Here is a 17386-nt window from a genome sequence, read left to right as displayed (position 1 = left end):
ACATCTTAACACTAGCGTGATGCATCACAATAACTTACTCTAACAAACAAGTTACCCAGTCCTTAAAAAAATTATGTATGCAGTTCCTGAGAATCGAAATGTCTATTTACATCCTGATGTCTGTATCAGTTCTCCTTCCCGCACTTCTTTCGTTTCCTAGTGCTCCCCCCTTTTTTAAAAGAAAGTAGATCATAAAATTATTATTTAATAGATCTGTAGAAAGAAAATATTTACATTAATACATGTAATAAATTTTATTTTAACCAATGCTGCAGCTAGAAACTAGAAATCAAATAAAATAAGCAAGTATACAGGGTGGTCCATTGATCATGACCGGGCCAAATATCTCACGAAATAACTACCAAACGAAAAAACTACAAAGACGAAACTTGTCTAGCTTGAAGGGGAAAATCAGATGCCGCTATGGTTGGTCCGCTAGATAGCGCTGCCATAGTTCAAATGGATATCAGCTGCGTTTTTTAAAATAGGAACCCCCATTTTTATTACATATTCGTGTAGTACGTAAAGAAATATGAATGTTTTAGTTGGACCACTTTTTTCGCTTTGTCATAGATAGCGCTGTAATAGTCACAAACATATGGCTCACCATTTTACAGGAACAGGTGGTAACAGGTAATTTTTTAAATTAAAATACAGAACACAGGTACGTTTGAACATTTTATTTCGGTTGTTCCAATGTGATACATGTACCTTTGTGAACTTATCATTTCTGAGAACGCTTGCTGTTACAGTGTGATTACCCGTAAATACCACAGTAATGCAATAAATGCTCAAAATGATGTCCATCAACCTCAATGCATTTGACAATACGTGTAATGACATTCCTCTCAACAGCGAGTAGTTCGCCTTCTGTAATGTTCGCAGATGCATTGACAATGCTGTGGCGCGTGTGTTGATGCGTTGTCGGTGGATCACAATAGCAAATATCCTTCAACTTTCCCCACAGAAAGAAATACGGGGGCGTCAGATCCAGTGAACTTGCGAGCCATGGTATGGTGCTTTGACGGCCAGTCCACCTGTCTTGAAATATGCTATTCAATACCACTTCAACCGCACGCGAGCTATGTGTCGGACATCCATCATGTTGGAACTACATCGCCATTCCGTCATGCAGTGAAACATCTTGTAGTAACATCGGTAGAACATCAAGTAGGAAATCAGCGTACATTGCACCATTTAGATTGCCATTGATAAAGTGGGGGCCAATTATCCTTCTTCCCGTAGTTCCGCACCATACATTAACCAGCCAAGCTAGCTGATGTTCCACTTGTCGCAGCCATCATGGATTTTCCGCTGCCCAATAGTGCATATTATGCCGATTTACGTTACCGCTGTTGGTGAATGACGCTTTGTCACTAAATAGTATGGGTGCAAAAAATCTGTCACTGTCCCGTAATTTTTCTTGTGCCCAGTGGCAGAACTGTACATGACATTCAAAGCAGTCGCCATGCAATTCCTGGTGCATAGAAATATGGTTCGGGTACAATCAATGTTGATGTACCATTCTCAACACTGACGTTTTTGAGATTCTCGATTCTCGCGCAATTTGTCTGCTACTGATGTGCGGATTAGCCGTGACAACAGCTAAAACACCTACTTGGGCATCATCATTTGTTGCAGGTTGTGGTTGACGTTTCACGTGTGTTTGCTTAAATAAGTAACTATCCAGCAAATCGATGATGTCGTCTAGGATTCCGAGCAGCATACGCCCGTAACGCATTTCGATCACAATAGCCATACATCAACAAGATATCGACCTTTTCTGCAATTGGTAAATGGTCCATTTTAACATGGGTAATGTATCACGAAGCAAATACTGTCCACACTGGCGGAATATTACGTGATACCACGTACTTATACGTTTGTGGCTATTACAGCATCATCTATCACAAAGCGAAAAAAGTGGTCCAACTAAAAATTCATATTTCTTTATGTACTACACAAATATGTAATAAAAAATGGGGGTTCCTATTTTAAAAAACGCAGTTGATAGCCGTTTGACCTATGGCAGCGCCATCTAGCGAGCCAAACATAGCGCAATCTGGTTTCCCCCTTCAAGCTAGACGAGTTTCGTTCTTTGTAGTTTTTTCGTTTGATGCTTATTTCGTGAGATATTTGGCCCGGTCACTATCAATGGACCACCCTGTATACAAGGCAAAGCATAAAGATGTCATTCACTAGCCATATGGCATTTCATAAGGCAGTAAAAAAAAATCTCTCAACTAGAAAGACTGTATTCATAATCAGGTGTATAGACGTAAAATATTTCTCATCATTTTATAGGCATTTCGGTAAATATCAGAAAGTACGAGCTCCACACTGTAATCATATGTTTTCAAATATGATCGTGTCATTTTTGTGATGCTTTCAACAAAGAATTGTCAATAGCAAGGTTAATGGCCTCTTTTTCTACATCTGTGCCTCCAAAAGGCACACACTAATGGTTTTTTTCCAGGCGACTGTCGCACAGCTGGGCGCCCACAATGCATTATGTCAAGGTCACTTACCTTCTTTACCGAAATATTTACAACAGCTGTCGCACAGCTGGGCGCCCACAATGCATTATGTCAAGGTCATTTACCTTCTTTACCGAAATATTTACAACAGCCGTTTCCACTACAGTGACAGTCTCATATAAATAAAAAAAAATTGCAGGTTGAAAATTTACGTTAGAAATGTGTAGAAACAAAATCTCATATATGACTGTCTCCAAAAATTTTCCGGCGGCATTGTGAAACTCACAGTCAGGCATGTACATACATTTCATAACTCTTAAAGTACAGTTCTTGTTTTCCAACATCCTTTTCACAAACCAGAGTCCCTAACCACTACTCATTATTCCTTACCTTATTACACATATACATATTCGTCGACAATTCTTCAATATTTCATCATAATTAATATGTAGCATAATCAAATTCCTCATATAGCATCACCTCATTGATCATAAACATACCTCAACAGCATAATACAAATCTTCATCGTAATAACATCATCATAACAGATCAATCACATCTTAAAACCGTCATAACTTCTTTCAAAAAATATGAACAGTTCACAAAGTAGAGACAAAATACAATTTCATAAGTCTCAAGTTATCCAGCTGTGTAACTGGGTAAACATGTGTCACTGACCTAGTAAAAAGTGTTTTTCTCACTGTTAAATAATCAGATATCTGTGTAATTCTGTGTTAGAGAAGAACTGTAGTGATGTGTAAAGCTGAATAAGCAAATACCATGTTAGTTAGAGGTCCTTGCGCTTGCCACACGCTTAGTACACAAAGTAAAAATGTACCCCCTAAGGGTTAATGTAATTATACCCTCAGATGTTACAGATTACAGCAATGGAATGAAATGTATCACCAAAAACCTTTTTTGTATCTTTGTAATTCAAAAATCTTTCAGCAAAAATGTTTTAAGTACAAAAATTAATCACTCAAATGCATTTCCTGTAGCGCTTAACTGTGCTTCTTGCTGTGAGATAATTTCTGTCATTACTTAATGATTAAAAGGTGCCAAGTGTCGTAGTTATCATCGTCTGTAAGCAGAGATCTATAGAAGTCAATGTACTTACCTTGTCATAAACAAAAGTGTAATGTCATGCGTTTAGATGTCGTAGTTATTACGTACATTACCGTGACCAAAAAAGTACTGTACTGTAACGTATTGTTGTGTTGTAAAAAAGCTGTCTCATTGTAGCTATGCCACAAAGATTACTACTAAAACATATTTTACTTTCCAGAAGAATGTAGAAAAACTGTCAGATATAAAACAGATACAGCGCAAAAACAATAATGTAAATTGTGTTACTCATTAATAGCGATGTGATATAATCGTATAGCTGTCAAATAAACTAACCACTGTGTCATCTGTTATCTCTCAGAAAGTACTTTAAATCCAGAATGTCTTTTCAAGTAAACCAAAATGTTGCATTAAAATCTCATTAGCAATATATATTCTAAGTATGTAGGCCTTATAGTCGTTACGTAATCGTGCAACGAACAAGCAAAAATGTACACACAATAACACTGTGTCGTCTGTTCACTACAAAAATGCATTCGTAATTACTGTCTAAATAAGTTCCCTAGGTTCTGGACTGTATAGTTAACTTCAAAACATTGTTACACGTTAACAGTTTCCAAGTGTGACAAATCGTACTAGTAACATGAAGTGAAAAATTTTATGGCAAAGACGAATTTAAAAAGCAGATTCTCTCTCAATAAACGTTTTACATGTGAAACATGGTGTAATTCTTTACCTTTAATAGTCTGCAGAGTTTCAACTTGAATGCAATTATCATGCGGTATACATCGGTAAAGAATATTGAAATTTTTCTCAAGGTTATCTTACGCTATTTTTCTGAAACCCAGCCGGCGCACGTGGTCGCCTGCAGTGCAAGTCATTGTCTGTTACCTCTTTGTTGTCGCGAGTCGTTATTGGGATTTGGGGATCTAACCTCTACAATTTCACCTTGTCGAGAGGCCCCTGCCCTGTTTGAATCACGCCAATTTTGGTTAAAGTCTGGTCTGTCGTCATGATTATATCGTCTGTCGTCATGTCTGTAGTTTCTCTCTTGCTGGTTAAGTGGTGGAGAATTTCTCCCCGAATCGTAACTGCATGGTGGACCATTGCGTCTGAAGTTATTCTGTCTCCCTTGATAATAGTTATTCTGGTTCCCATATTGTCTGTTTCTATAATTATCTCTGTCATAATCATTACCACAGAGAGGTGATCTTTCCCTGTAGGTAATGTTACTCTGCCAACAGTTGTCATACGGGTGGTGTCTGTTTTGGCCACGATTTGCGTTATGAAAGTACTCTTGTCGTGTCCAGTTATTATTTCTGTCATCATGAAATTGTGACGGATATGACCTGTAATTGTTGTGTTCCTGTTTTCGCATTCCGCGACTGTCAGTGTCTATTTCCAATACTGGAAACAGTCCCTGAAAAGCTTCGATGTCGTCTTTGCAATGTCCTGCCAAAATAATATGTCGTAAATGTTCAGGCAATTTAATTAAGCAAGTCGGGATGAGTTCCGAGGGACTGTACGGATTTGTCAAATATTGATATTTGTGCAACATGTCTTCAAAATATTTTACCAGACTGGAAAATTCAGACTGTTCAAAATGCTTCATCATTATGATGCTAGGTTTTACTTGATCTTGAGAAGCTTGAGACCAATATGCTGAGAAGAAGGCATGATAATATTCTCCTTCACTGTGACAATCGCGAATGACCGAACGCATTCTTACAGCTGGTTCATTCTGTAAGTAGCCACACACAAATTCTAATCTGTGCTCTGATGACCAGTTGGGAGGAAAATAATGAGAGAATTGATGAAGCCATGCTTGTGGATGAATGTCGTTGCCAGAATTCTTAAATGTTTTGAATTTACGTGTAGTAATGAGCAGCTTATAGTCAAAGTCATCATGAAGGCGAGTCGCATATCGATCATTGTTACATCGTGTCGATGGTTTCATCTAAATATTTGGTGCACCTTGCCAATTTCTTTCAAATTTTCCAAAATACCCTGTGTTGTTACTTTGTGACTTTTCCTTATTTCTGAATCCCTCTTCCCGTGTCGGGAAGTACGTTTGTCAACTGATCTTGTACTTCCCGCATTTCTCTTTTGTGCTGTGTATTGATTTGATTCTGATTTTGTTTAAATTTCTTAATTTGTTCATGCTCTTCTGTGTCAGTAAAGGCTACCGGTCTTGTATCATTCAGATCATCATCTACCTTTGTAGATAAGTTAGTGAACTGATCCGAAAGTTCGGCTACTTTCTCCGATAATGAACTGATTTCCTCCGTGTGTTTTTCTGAACCATGTTTCAGAGTGTCCGTTTGTGTCGAAAGCGTTATTTACTGTGTCCTTTAAATTTTCCTGAGTTTTTGCAAGTTGCATAAACGAATCGGTAGATGCAACTAGGCCTGAGTCAGTTTTAGCCTGCAAGGTGTCGTGATTTTCATGAACAATAGTTTGCAGTTCTTTTATGCCTGCTTCGTGATTCTGTAATGCATTTCATGACGCAAAAAAATAGGTAGAAAATGGTCACAAATTTATGTTTTTTCGTGTTTACAAACTCTTTGACATTTAGCTTCGATGTTTTGTAACTCAGTAGTTAACTCTTCACGTATTTGTTGAAGCGTTTGTTCCTTTGTGTCTAACTTTTGCAGCTGTTGCGTAATTTGCAATAACAGTGTATTAGTGTCTGGAACTTGTTCCTTTGTGCTTATCGGCAGTGCATTTTCACCGGCAACATTCGCATTTTGAAAAGCAGAAAATAATGTCTTGAGTCGATTGAGAAAAGGATAATGACACAAAACCTGAATATACAGTATATGCAAGATTTTGTCCTGTCATTTCGGACTCCTGATGCGAGCTATAGCAGGCCGATCGATCGACAATACTACCCTATTCACTAGCTGTTTTACTGTCTACACCGTTATTTATTGCCTGGTCCATTTCCCTATGCACAATTACCAAATTACTATTTTGAATATCTGTTAATTCATTACACGGTGGTAATGATAAGCTACGCTCGTCGTCACTATAATTTCTCAATTTACTTTGTAACCTAGTGTTACGTTTTTCACACGCCATAATTGTCACATATATCACACGATAACACAGGAAAGCACAATTTGAAGAGCAAAATCAGAAAACACATTAAAATAGCACTGAACATAATATCTTATTAACTGCAAGCGCGGCTGCGAAATACTTGGTGCGACTCTACCTGTGCATGCCACACCTATTTTACTGTACAACAATGAAAAACTACAACTACAAAGGAAATTCTGTCTACAATTACGCACTAGCAACAACAATAACTACACGAATTACTCAAACTACAAGAAAAAATCAGAAGATTCCAGTGAGATATCCTCGGCTATGGGTAACTTCCCCTTTGAGTGTAAAGAAAAACTGTGCTGGTAGACTTATACGTTATTTGATACAGAAACAGATGAATAAAACTGAACACCTCGGACAGTTTTCTCTTTACTTACTCTGATCATTTCTAAACTGGCACACGATATTTTAGCGCAACGCAATCTGACTTTTAATAATCTCTACAAAAGATAGCCTTGACTAACAATAACCTATACCGTTCATGAATCACTTACCTCACAATAATCTTCGTTACTCGAACTACTGCAATACAACAAGCGCCAATAATGCCAGCTAAATAAAAGATTCTAACTATTGAAGGCACTAACTACTGATAGGCATATAGTTAGCAAATGAAAGATTTTGATAGAGAACAAACAATGTATTTATCTTAATAGTGTTCAAAAGTCATAAATTATTGACATCTGTTTTGACAAATTTCCTTTTTCTGACGGACACAAGTCCAGATCGTCCGCTCATATTAAGATCTCAAAACTCTGGCATCTCTCTCCCCCCACATCCACCACTGCTGGCGGATCACCTCAAACTGCCCAACGCTACACGCTGTTCACATTCAACTGACCAACACTACACTATCGAATAATCCAACAATGAGTCAAACCAGCCACAGACTGCACGCAGTGCAGTCAGCGATTTTAATACAGAACGCCACGTGGCGTCACGAACATAAAAACCAAACAGCCTACTTACACATGGCGTAATGTTTACATCAGGTTTATTATTAAGATGAACAGAGTATAGGATGCTTGGACTGCTGACGAATGGCGTCACATTGTGTTCAGTGTTGAATCACGGTTCAGCACTACGCTGGTTGACCACCATCAGCACGTATGACTGCGACCTGGGAAGAGATCTCATTCTTCCAATGTTTTGGAAGAGCGCAGCGGTGTTACTCCTGGGATCATAGTCTGCAGACCCATCAGGTATGACTTGAGGTCACAGCTAATAGTGAGTGAGGGAAATCTGATGGCAAACAGGTACATTACCGATTCCTATATCCTTGTGTTACATCTCAGGCGACTGGATTGTCGTGCCACTTTTCAACAGGACAATGCTGTGCGGATTGAAGCCTCGCTGCAGGAAAATACTACCCCCCAGGATACAAGAAGCCTATTTGCTACTACCTTCCAATCACCAACGAGAGATTGCCTACCAATCACTTAACAGAGTGGCAGCCGCGATACGCTATTCTCTACCAATCACCTATCAGAGTGGCCTTCCCATCAGCCACCAGGGTAGCACAAGAATAGCGTACCGTACAGCCATCTTCTCAACAACAACCTCTTCAAATTGTCCAGTGACATCTCAGATATGTGACGTGGGTAGACACCAGATAACCGAAAACGACAGTACACAAAGAAAGACATTGACTAGTATACAGCAGTGAAACGCCCTGGGGAGGACCGCAGCAAGTCGGTCGGAACGTCGACAATTTAGTTGTTTACAGCGACGATACCCAAAATTATTTTGCCCTAAATAATAATTTTGGCTGTTGGAACACATCACTGTAAACAACTAAATTGCCGGCGGTGGAAGCCAACAAACTTATGTTTGTCATCCGTTGAGTTTTGTACAACTCACAAAAGAGTTTTGGAACGCGATCACAGAAGCTGTGGTACCCAAACTGTAAGGTCATGATCTCTGCAACACACGTCGAGATGAAACTTCCTGGCAGATTAAAACTGTGTGCCAGACTCGAACTCGGGACCTTTGCCTTTCGCGGTCAAGTGCTCTACCATCTGAGCTATCTAAGCACGACTCACGCCTCCTCCTCACAGCTTTACTTCTGCGAGTACCTCGTCTCCTACCTTCCAAACTTTACAGAGTCTCTCCGGCACACAGTTTTAATCTGCCAGGGAGTTTCATATCAGCGCACACTGCGCTGCAGAGTGAAAATCTCATTCTAGAAACATCCCCTAGGCTGTGGCTAAGCCATGTCTCCACTATACCCTTTCTTTCAGGAGTGCCAGTTTTGCAGGTTCGCAGGAGAGCTTCTGTAAAGTTTGGAAGGTAGGAGACGACGTACTGGCAGAAGTAAAGCTGTGAGTTCCGGGCGTGAGTCGTGCTTGGGTAGCTCAGATGGTGCCGGCACAGTAGCTCAGCGTGTTCGGTCAGAGGGTTAGCTGCCCTCTGTAATAGAAAAATCTGAGTTAATGGGTCAACGACGAACTTAAACGGATGGCTTACGACGTCCGCGCTGAACATCAGCAACGAACGAAAACGAACAAAATGAGAAAATAAATTTAAAAAAAGATGGTAGAGCACTTGCCCGCGAAAGGCAAAGGTCTCGAGTTCGAGTCTCGGTCCGGCACACAGTTTTAATCTGAAAGGGAGTTTCATATCAGCGCTCACTCCGCTGCAGAGTGTAAATCTCATTCTGGACACTCCGAGATACCTGCAGAAAGGCGACCGACACTTGAGGTATCGTGTTAACACCGGTTCTCACTCATTTTTGTGTCAGCTCTCTACACCAATTCGTTTCTCACTGCACACGGAAGGCCACTTCTCTTATCTACAATTGTAACATCCCTCTCCCACCCCCCACCCCCGCCCCCCTCGGGCCGCTACACGAGCGCGCGAGCGCGCACACACACACACACACAAACACACACACACACACACACATTCGGCCATTACCAAACTGACAATTCCTTCTTCCCATAACATGTGTCCTGTCAACCAATCCCTACTTTTAGTCAAGTCGTGCCATAAATCTTTGGTCTCCCAGTTCGCTTCAGCATCTCTTTATTAGTTGTCCAAACTACCCATTTTGTCTTCAGCATTCTTGTATAGTGCCACATTCCAAAAACTTCTATAACCTTCTTGGCTGAACTGTTTAACGTCCACATTTCTTTCTAGGCTACGATCCAAGCCACAGTCCAGACAAAAACTTTCAAAGAAAACTTGCTAACATTTAACATTACATTAGATGTCAACAAATTTCTCTTTTTCAGTAATGCTTTGCTTGCCATTGCCAGTCTGCATTCTACATTCCCTCTGTTTCCAGTATCGTCAGTTATTTCCTGTTCAAAGAGGGAAATTCATCTACTATTTTTGGTATTTCATTTGCTTATGTAATTCCCTCAGCATCGCCTGATTTGATTCGTCTACACTCAAATACAGTTGTCGTAATTTTGTTGATATTCATCTTACGATCTCTTTTCAAGATATACAGCACGAACTTTGCGATTATATGGTTTATATGGCTCTAAGCACTATGGTACGTAACATCTGAGGTCATCAGTCCCCTAGACTTAGAACTACTTAAACCTAACTAACCTAAGGACATCACACAGATCCATGCCCGTGGCAGGATTCGAACCTGCGACCGTAGCAGCAGCGCGGGTCCGGACTGTAGCGCCTAGAACCGCTCGACCACAACGGCCGGCTGAACTTTGCCACTAAAAACCATATTACCAAATGAATTTCATATTTGGCGGAATTTTTAATTGCGTCACTTATCCACTTCGTCTTGAATGTTAATAAAGGGCTGTCGCATCTGTAAGCACAATGACCTACAGCCCAAGTCAGAGGATCGACTGTTCAGTTCCCTCTATCAGTCCTCACCTTTCATGAAAACGGAGATTACTTTCCGGGCAGCACTCCTACTTTGCACATAGGAGTGGTTGACGTAAATGATAAACGAATAACACAGTAAATACAAACTTCGGGAAACTGAAAAAGTATGCACACATAAGCGCAATTATACTGTTGGCTATTAAAATCGATATGAGGCGTACTACATGCTCGAATATGCAAATGAGTGGCGTTCCAGTGCAAGCGCACGAAGTGGATAAGAGTACCAGCGTCAACATTCTGTATATAAAAAACATCACGCAGCGTTTTCGTCTCTCAGAAATCCCATTTGAATGTCGTTTCCGTGTGAGACGCTCCTGTTATGCCTCGGATAAGAATCAGGAACATCTACCAGTATGTGTCGGAATTCTGCGGCGGCAGGACCGTGGCCTATCGAGAATTAAGTTTACCGCTCTGCGATATTGCTGCTCGCATTGTTGGGGTACTATGATTGTCATGTGAAATTGCAATTGATGGGTTCAGGAGGACCATCGGAAACTCCATGTAGCGTCTGTACGACCACACACGACCAGAGCGTAAGTTAGGGATGGCGGTTATAGCTGAAACAACCGGCCTTCGGTCATATCGGTTTTTTTTTTCACGCCATTGTAACCTGACTTAAAACCGCTCAAAAGAACTAGTTTCTGAAATAACAGATTATCCGTTTTTTATTCAAAGTTAATATAACGTATAACAACAGTAATAATAATATCGGGAGCTAAATTAACGACTCATAAACGATGTAGCCCATACAGTAGCGATTTGGTTAGAATAACGTTTATTCAGAAAGCAAACTAGTAGCGAAGGAAAATAAAAGAAAACTTAACCAGTCCACCGTCACTGCTTTTCTCGAAAACTGATAAGTAGTTGAATACCGCAAAAAGTCACCAGGTTTCTCCTATTCATTCCAATTTTTTGAAACTCTGGTCAAAAATCAAAGTTGTAAATGGGGATCATACCACTCTTTGGGCATTACAGTCTGTGAGTTAACGAGCATTTCGCTGTCATTTAAGTATATGACCGAAAGAGTGAGCGTTCTGGAATTGAGAAACGAACCCTGTCATCCAGGACCGTATGCCACAAAGAACGCAGATTCGCCACGAGATGGGAAAATTCGCAGTCGTCTATTGTGCTGTATAAGGCCAAGGCGCTGTAGTGTGCGAGTGAGACAGACGAGAACCTACGTCATAGGGAAACTCCGTAGAAGCCGTTTGTTGCCAGGAAGACATAGCAGTGTTAAATATGGTGGACCTAAGATCGGCCATAAAGGGAGACATTTATGAAAACTATTTAATTATGCAGTAATTCAGGGAATGAAGCCACAGTAATTTTAATCTACCATATATCATAAAATTTCATGCCGATCCCAATAAAACTTGAATAGTGATCATATCTATAATAGTTCAGGATTTACTGTTAAAGTGAAATTAACAAGTTTTGTAGCAAAGACCTGAATGATAAAATCTGAACGCTTTGGTCGATTTTAACAATCGACATTTCATATAGAAGCACATCATTAAAATGCCAAATGTTGTAAATATCAACTCTGTAACTTTATTTGTTTAAAAGATATAGTAAATTCCCTCCACACAAAACACATTGAACGTTGACAGCATGACACTTTATTGAATCATTAGGTAATAGAATATTTGTTATAAAGTTTATTGCATAACAGTAGCTTTTGTTCTTTATTTATTTATCAGAAAGCACATTGGGGCAAGGCTACTGGGCCTGACATTCGAAGTTAAGAAGGAAATTGTATTGGTTTAATGTAGAAGAATTTGTGTTCTTGTTGTTGTTGTTGTGGTCTTCAGTCCTGAGACTGGTTTGATGCAGCTCTCCATGCTACTCTACCTGTGCAAGCTTCTTCATCTCTCAGTACCTACTGCAGCCTACATCCTTCTGAATCTGCTTAGTGTATTCATCTCTAGGTCTCCCTCTACGATTTTTACCCTCCACGCTGCCCTCCAATACTAAATTGGTGATCCCTCGATGTCTCAGAACATGTCCTACCAACCGATCCCTTCTTCTAGTCAAGTTGTGCCACAAACTCCTCTTCTCCCCAGTTCTATTCAATACCTCCTCGTTAGTTATGTGATCTTCCCATCTAATCTTCAGTATTCTCCTGTAGCACCACGTTTCGAAAGCTTCTATCCTCTTCTTGTCTAAGCTATTTATCGTCCACGTTTCACTTCCATACATCGCTACACTCCATACAAATACTTTCAGAAATGACTTCCTGACATTTAAATCTATACTCAATGTTAACAAATTTCTCTTCTTCAGAAAGGCTTTCCTTGCCATTTCCAGTCTTCCTTTTTATATCCTCTCTACTTCGACCATCATCAGTTATTTTGCTCCCCAAATAGCAAAACTCCTTTACTAGACTACATTCCATTATCCTCGTTTTGCTTTTGTTGATGTTCATCTTATACCCTCCTTTCAGGACACTGTCCATTCCGTTCAACTGTTCTTCCGAGTCCTTTACTGTCTCTGACAGAATTACAATGTCATCGGCGAACCTCAAAGTTTTTATTTCTTCTCCATGAATTTTAATACCTACTCCGAACTTTTCTTTTGTTCCCTTTATTGCTTGCTCAATATACAGATTGAATAACATTGGGGATGTGCTACAACCCTGTCTCACTCCCTTCCCAACCACTGCTTCCCTTTCATACCCCTCGACTATTATAACAGCCATCTGGTTTCTGTACAAATTGTAAATAGCCTTTCGCTCTCAGTGTTTTACCCCTGCCACCTTCAGAATTTGAAAGAGAGTATTCCAATCAACACTGTCAAAAGGTTTCTCTAAGTCTACAAATGCTAGAGTCGCAGGTTTGCCTTTCCTTAATCTTTCTTCTAAGATAAGTCGTAGGGTCAGTATTGCCTCACGTGTTCCAACATTGTATTCCTTTTTGCCTACTTCATTTACTGCCTTTCCTTAATCTTTCTTCTACGATAAGTCGTAGGGTCAGTATTGCCTCACGTGTTCCAACATTGTATTCCTTTTTGCCTGCTTCATTTACTGCATTTTTATATTTTCACCTTTCATCAATTAAATTCAATATTTCTTCTGTTACCCAAGGATTTCTACTAACCCTCATCTTTTTACCTATTTGATCCTCTGCTGCCTTCACTATTTCATCCCTCAAAGCCACCCATTCTTCTTCTAATGTATTTCTTTCCCCAATTCCTGTCAATTGTTCCCTTATGCTCTCCCTGAAACTCTGTACAACTCCTGGTTCTTTCAGTTTATCCAGGTCCATCTCCTTAAATTCTCACCTTTTTGCAGTTTCTTCAGTTTTAATCTACAGTTCATAACCAATAGATTGTGGTCAGAGTCCACATCTGCCCCTGGAAATGTCTTACAATTTAAAACCTGGTTCCTAAATCTCTGTCTTACCATTATATAATCTATCTGATACCATTTAGTATCTCCAGGGTTCTTCCATGTATACAACCTTCTTTCATGATTCTTAAACCAAGTGTTAGCTATGATTGAGTTATGCTGTGCTCTAAATTCTACCAGGCTGCTTCCTCTTTCATTTCTTAGCCCCAATCGATATTCACCTTCTATGTTTCCTTCTATTCCTTTTCTTACTCTTGAATTCCAGTCACGCATGACTATTAAATTTTCGTCTCCCTTCACTACCTGAATAATTTCTTTTATCTCATCATACATTTCATCAATTTCTTCGTCATCTGCAGAGCTAGTTGGCATATAAACTTGTACTACTGTAGTAGGCGTGGGCTTCGTGTCTATCTTGGCCACAATAATGCGTTCACTATGCTGTTTGTAGTAGCTTACCTGTACACCTATTTTTTTATTCATTATTAAACCTACTCCTGCATTACCCCTATTTGATTTTGTATTTATAACTCTGTATTCACCTGACCAAAAGTCTTGTTCCTCCTGCCACCGACCTTCACTAATTCCCACTATATCTAATTTTAACCTATCCATTCCCCATTTTAAATTTTCTAACCTACCTGCCCGATTAAGGGATCTGACATTCCACGCCCCAATCCATAAAACGTCAGTTTTCTTTCTCCTGATAACAACGTCCTCTTGAGTGGTCCCCGCCCGGAGATCTGAATGGGGGACTATTTTACCTTCGGAATATTTTACCGAAGAGGATGCCATCATCATTTAATCATACAGTAAAGCTGCATGCCCTCGGGAAAAATTACGGCTGTAGTTTCCCCTTGCTTTCAGCCATTTGCAGTACCAGAACAGCGAGGTTCGCAGTGGTTAGACACTGGACTCGCATTCGGAAGGACGACGGTTCAATCCCGCGTCCGTCCATCCTGATTTAGGTTTTCCGTGATTTCCCTAAATCAGTCCAGGCAAATGCCGGGATGGTTCCTCTGAAAGGGCACGGCCGACTTCCTTCCCCTTCCTTCCCTAATCCGATGAGACCGATGACCACGCTGTCTGGTCTCCTTCCCCAAACCAACCAACCAGTACCAGAACAGCAAAGCCATTTTGGTTAGTGTTACAAGGCCAGATCAGTCAGTCATCCAGACTGTTGGCCCTGCAACTACTGAAAAGGCTGCTGCCCCTCTTCAGGAACCACAAGTTTGTCTGGTCTCTCAACAGATAGTCCTCCGTTGTGGTTGCACCTACGGTACGGCTATCTGTATCGTTGCGACACGCAAGCCTCCCCACCAATGGCAAGGTCCATGGTTCATTTAACGTTTATTATTTAATGGAGATTATTGTTACTTTATTTGGAACATGAAAGTGGCCAAGCTTTGATTATTTAAATATGTTAAAATGTAAAATAATATAGAATACAGCAAATCAGATGGACAGCTTCGGGAAGGAGGCTGTCCTACTGTCCAGTTGAGTGCGCGGGAAACGTGGCCGGGGACGGGCAGAGGGACAGTGCCGGTGCAAATGCGAAAGCGCACAGTTCTGGTCCAGACACCAAAGGGGACAGTTCGGATTGAGATGCGAAAGCGGACAGTCGGTGTGTAGATAGGTATAAAGTGAAACGACTTAGAAAATTTTGCGTTGTGAGGTGTCGCGGGACTTAAGTCTCCGACCGGTGAGCAGCCACGTGCCTTGTGTGAACTCCAACTTTTCGTGTAAATAACGAGGTGGAGAAATGGACTTGTGTTTCGCGATGAGATTGTGAATGATCGAACTGTGTCAAATGGATATGTGCTCGAGTGTAACAGTAACTCTAAAAAAGACCACTTTCGCTATTAGTTTCTTTCTGAATAAACGTTATTCTAACCAAATCGCAACTGTGTGCCCTACATCGTTTATGGGTCGTTAATTTAGCTCCCGATATTATTATTACTGTCGTTATATGTTATATTAACTTTTGAATGGTTCATACAATTTCGCAAACTTGCCATCAACCAGACAATTTAACCAAAGGGTCACAAGTGTGTAATTTAGGGCGTGTAAAGTAACACGTGCGGTTCAACCCCTAGACGAGTTTGAGCCAAGACATTTCGACGAAGAGGAACCGCATGTGAGCCTGAACATCTTTAGAATGTTAGCTCGCAAGATAGTCAGTGCTAAACTGTGAAATGTGAGGTTGTAGAACTCTGTTTTTCGCGTTAATATGTCCGTTTCGGGGAAGGATAGAAGCAGATAAATGTATATTATTTAGACACAGTCAGCAGATCAGCTACTTTTTATTCTTTTGTATAACACGAATGAACTGTTGTTACGTTTTGAATTTGTACCTTTGTACTGTTAATTTCCTTTGAGGCTGGCAGCTCTGCGCCAGGTGTGACACACCGTATTTTTGCACTCACGTAACGACAAGTTTTTTTAGATTGAAATAACAGTTAATTTAGCTGGCAGCAGCTTAGTACGCTGCTTTACAGCCTGCAGACTTTTTTAAAAACGGAAGAAGAAAGAAACAAGAAAAACAGGCAATAAAACGGTGACTTAAAGTGTAAAATGGCGGGAAAATGCCTGAAGTTAAAATAGAAAGCAAAAGGGGTTGGCAATGTTAATAAAATACACAGGAATCAGACAAGTAACATAGTAGACACACAATTAAAAAACATGGCGACAGTCTGGTTTCTGTTCGCAAGAGATAAAAAATCACACCCAGCGACAGTATGATGGCCGTTCGCTACACTTCCCAAAAGACACAGCACGGAACACTCACTGTAAAAACACTCACTGTAAAACACTGCACAAAAATGGCGGCACAAAGATGACACTCCCGAGCCACAGGCAGATGGGGGGGGGGGGGGGGGCTGGAGGAGGGGGAAAATCAAGGTGGGAGGAGAGGAAAAAACGAAAAGGGGGGGGAACCAAGGAGGGAGAGGACTCATAAGGGGGGAGAGGGGCAGGGCAGACGCGAGGGGGAATGAGAAGAGGCAGAGGAGGGAAATGCAAAAGGACTCGGGGGATGCTAAGTTTTTGTTACAAGCGGAAACAAATAACTTTTAATGTTACATCATACACTTTAAGTGATAACCTGTAGGCCTAATTTTTACTGCTCATAAGTAACGAAAATTCGTGTAGTGTAAATTGTGTTAACTGATTTAATTCTGTTTTTAAGCGTGTTATGAGCGTTGCAATGCGTGATAAGTGTGAATGTCGCAGGAATGTGTTTTCATTTGTATGCACTTTACGAGAGATACTGTGGCTGTGCTCCATTCAAAGATATGCTTTGGCTTTCTCTAAGGCATCGATAGATGTCTCTGACAGCTGCAGCATCTTCAGCATACGAATTGAAAAGCGGAAGCAGTTTACATGTTCAGCTGGTTAGTATTTGGAAACTGTTGGTTCTTTTTTCTTTGAAAGTGAGAAGCTGCCCACTTCATACTATTTATTTATGCAGTGATATGTAGTATGAAATGTACTTAAACAGCTCCCCCAATCTATATAAATAAAAATGAAT

This window comes from Schistocerca americana, chromosome 2 (genome assembly GCF_021461395.2).
Source record: "Schistocerca americana isolate TAMUIC-IGC-003095 chromosome 2, iqSchAmer2.1, whole genome shotgun sequence".
Classification (NCBI taxonomy): Eukaryota; Metazoa; Arthropoda; class Insecta; order Orthoptera; family Acrididae; genus Schistocerca; species Schistocerca americana.
Note: the sequence above shows the minus strand (reverse complement) of the source record.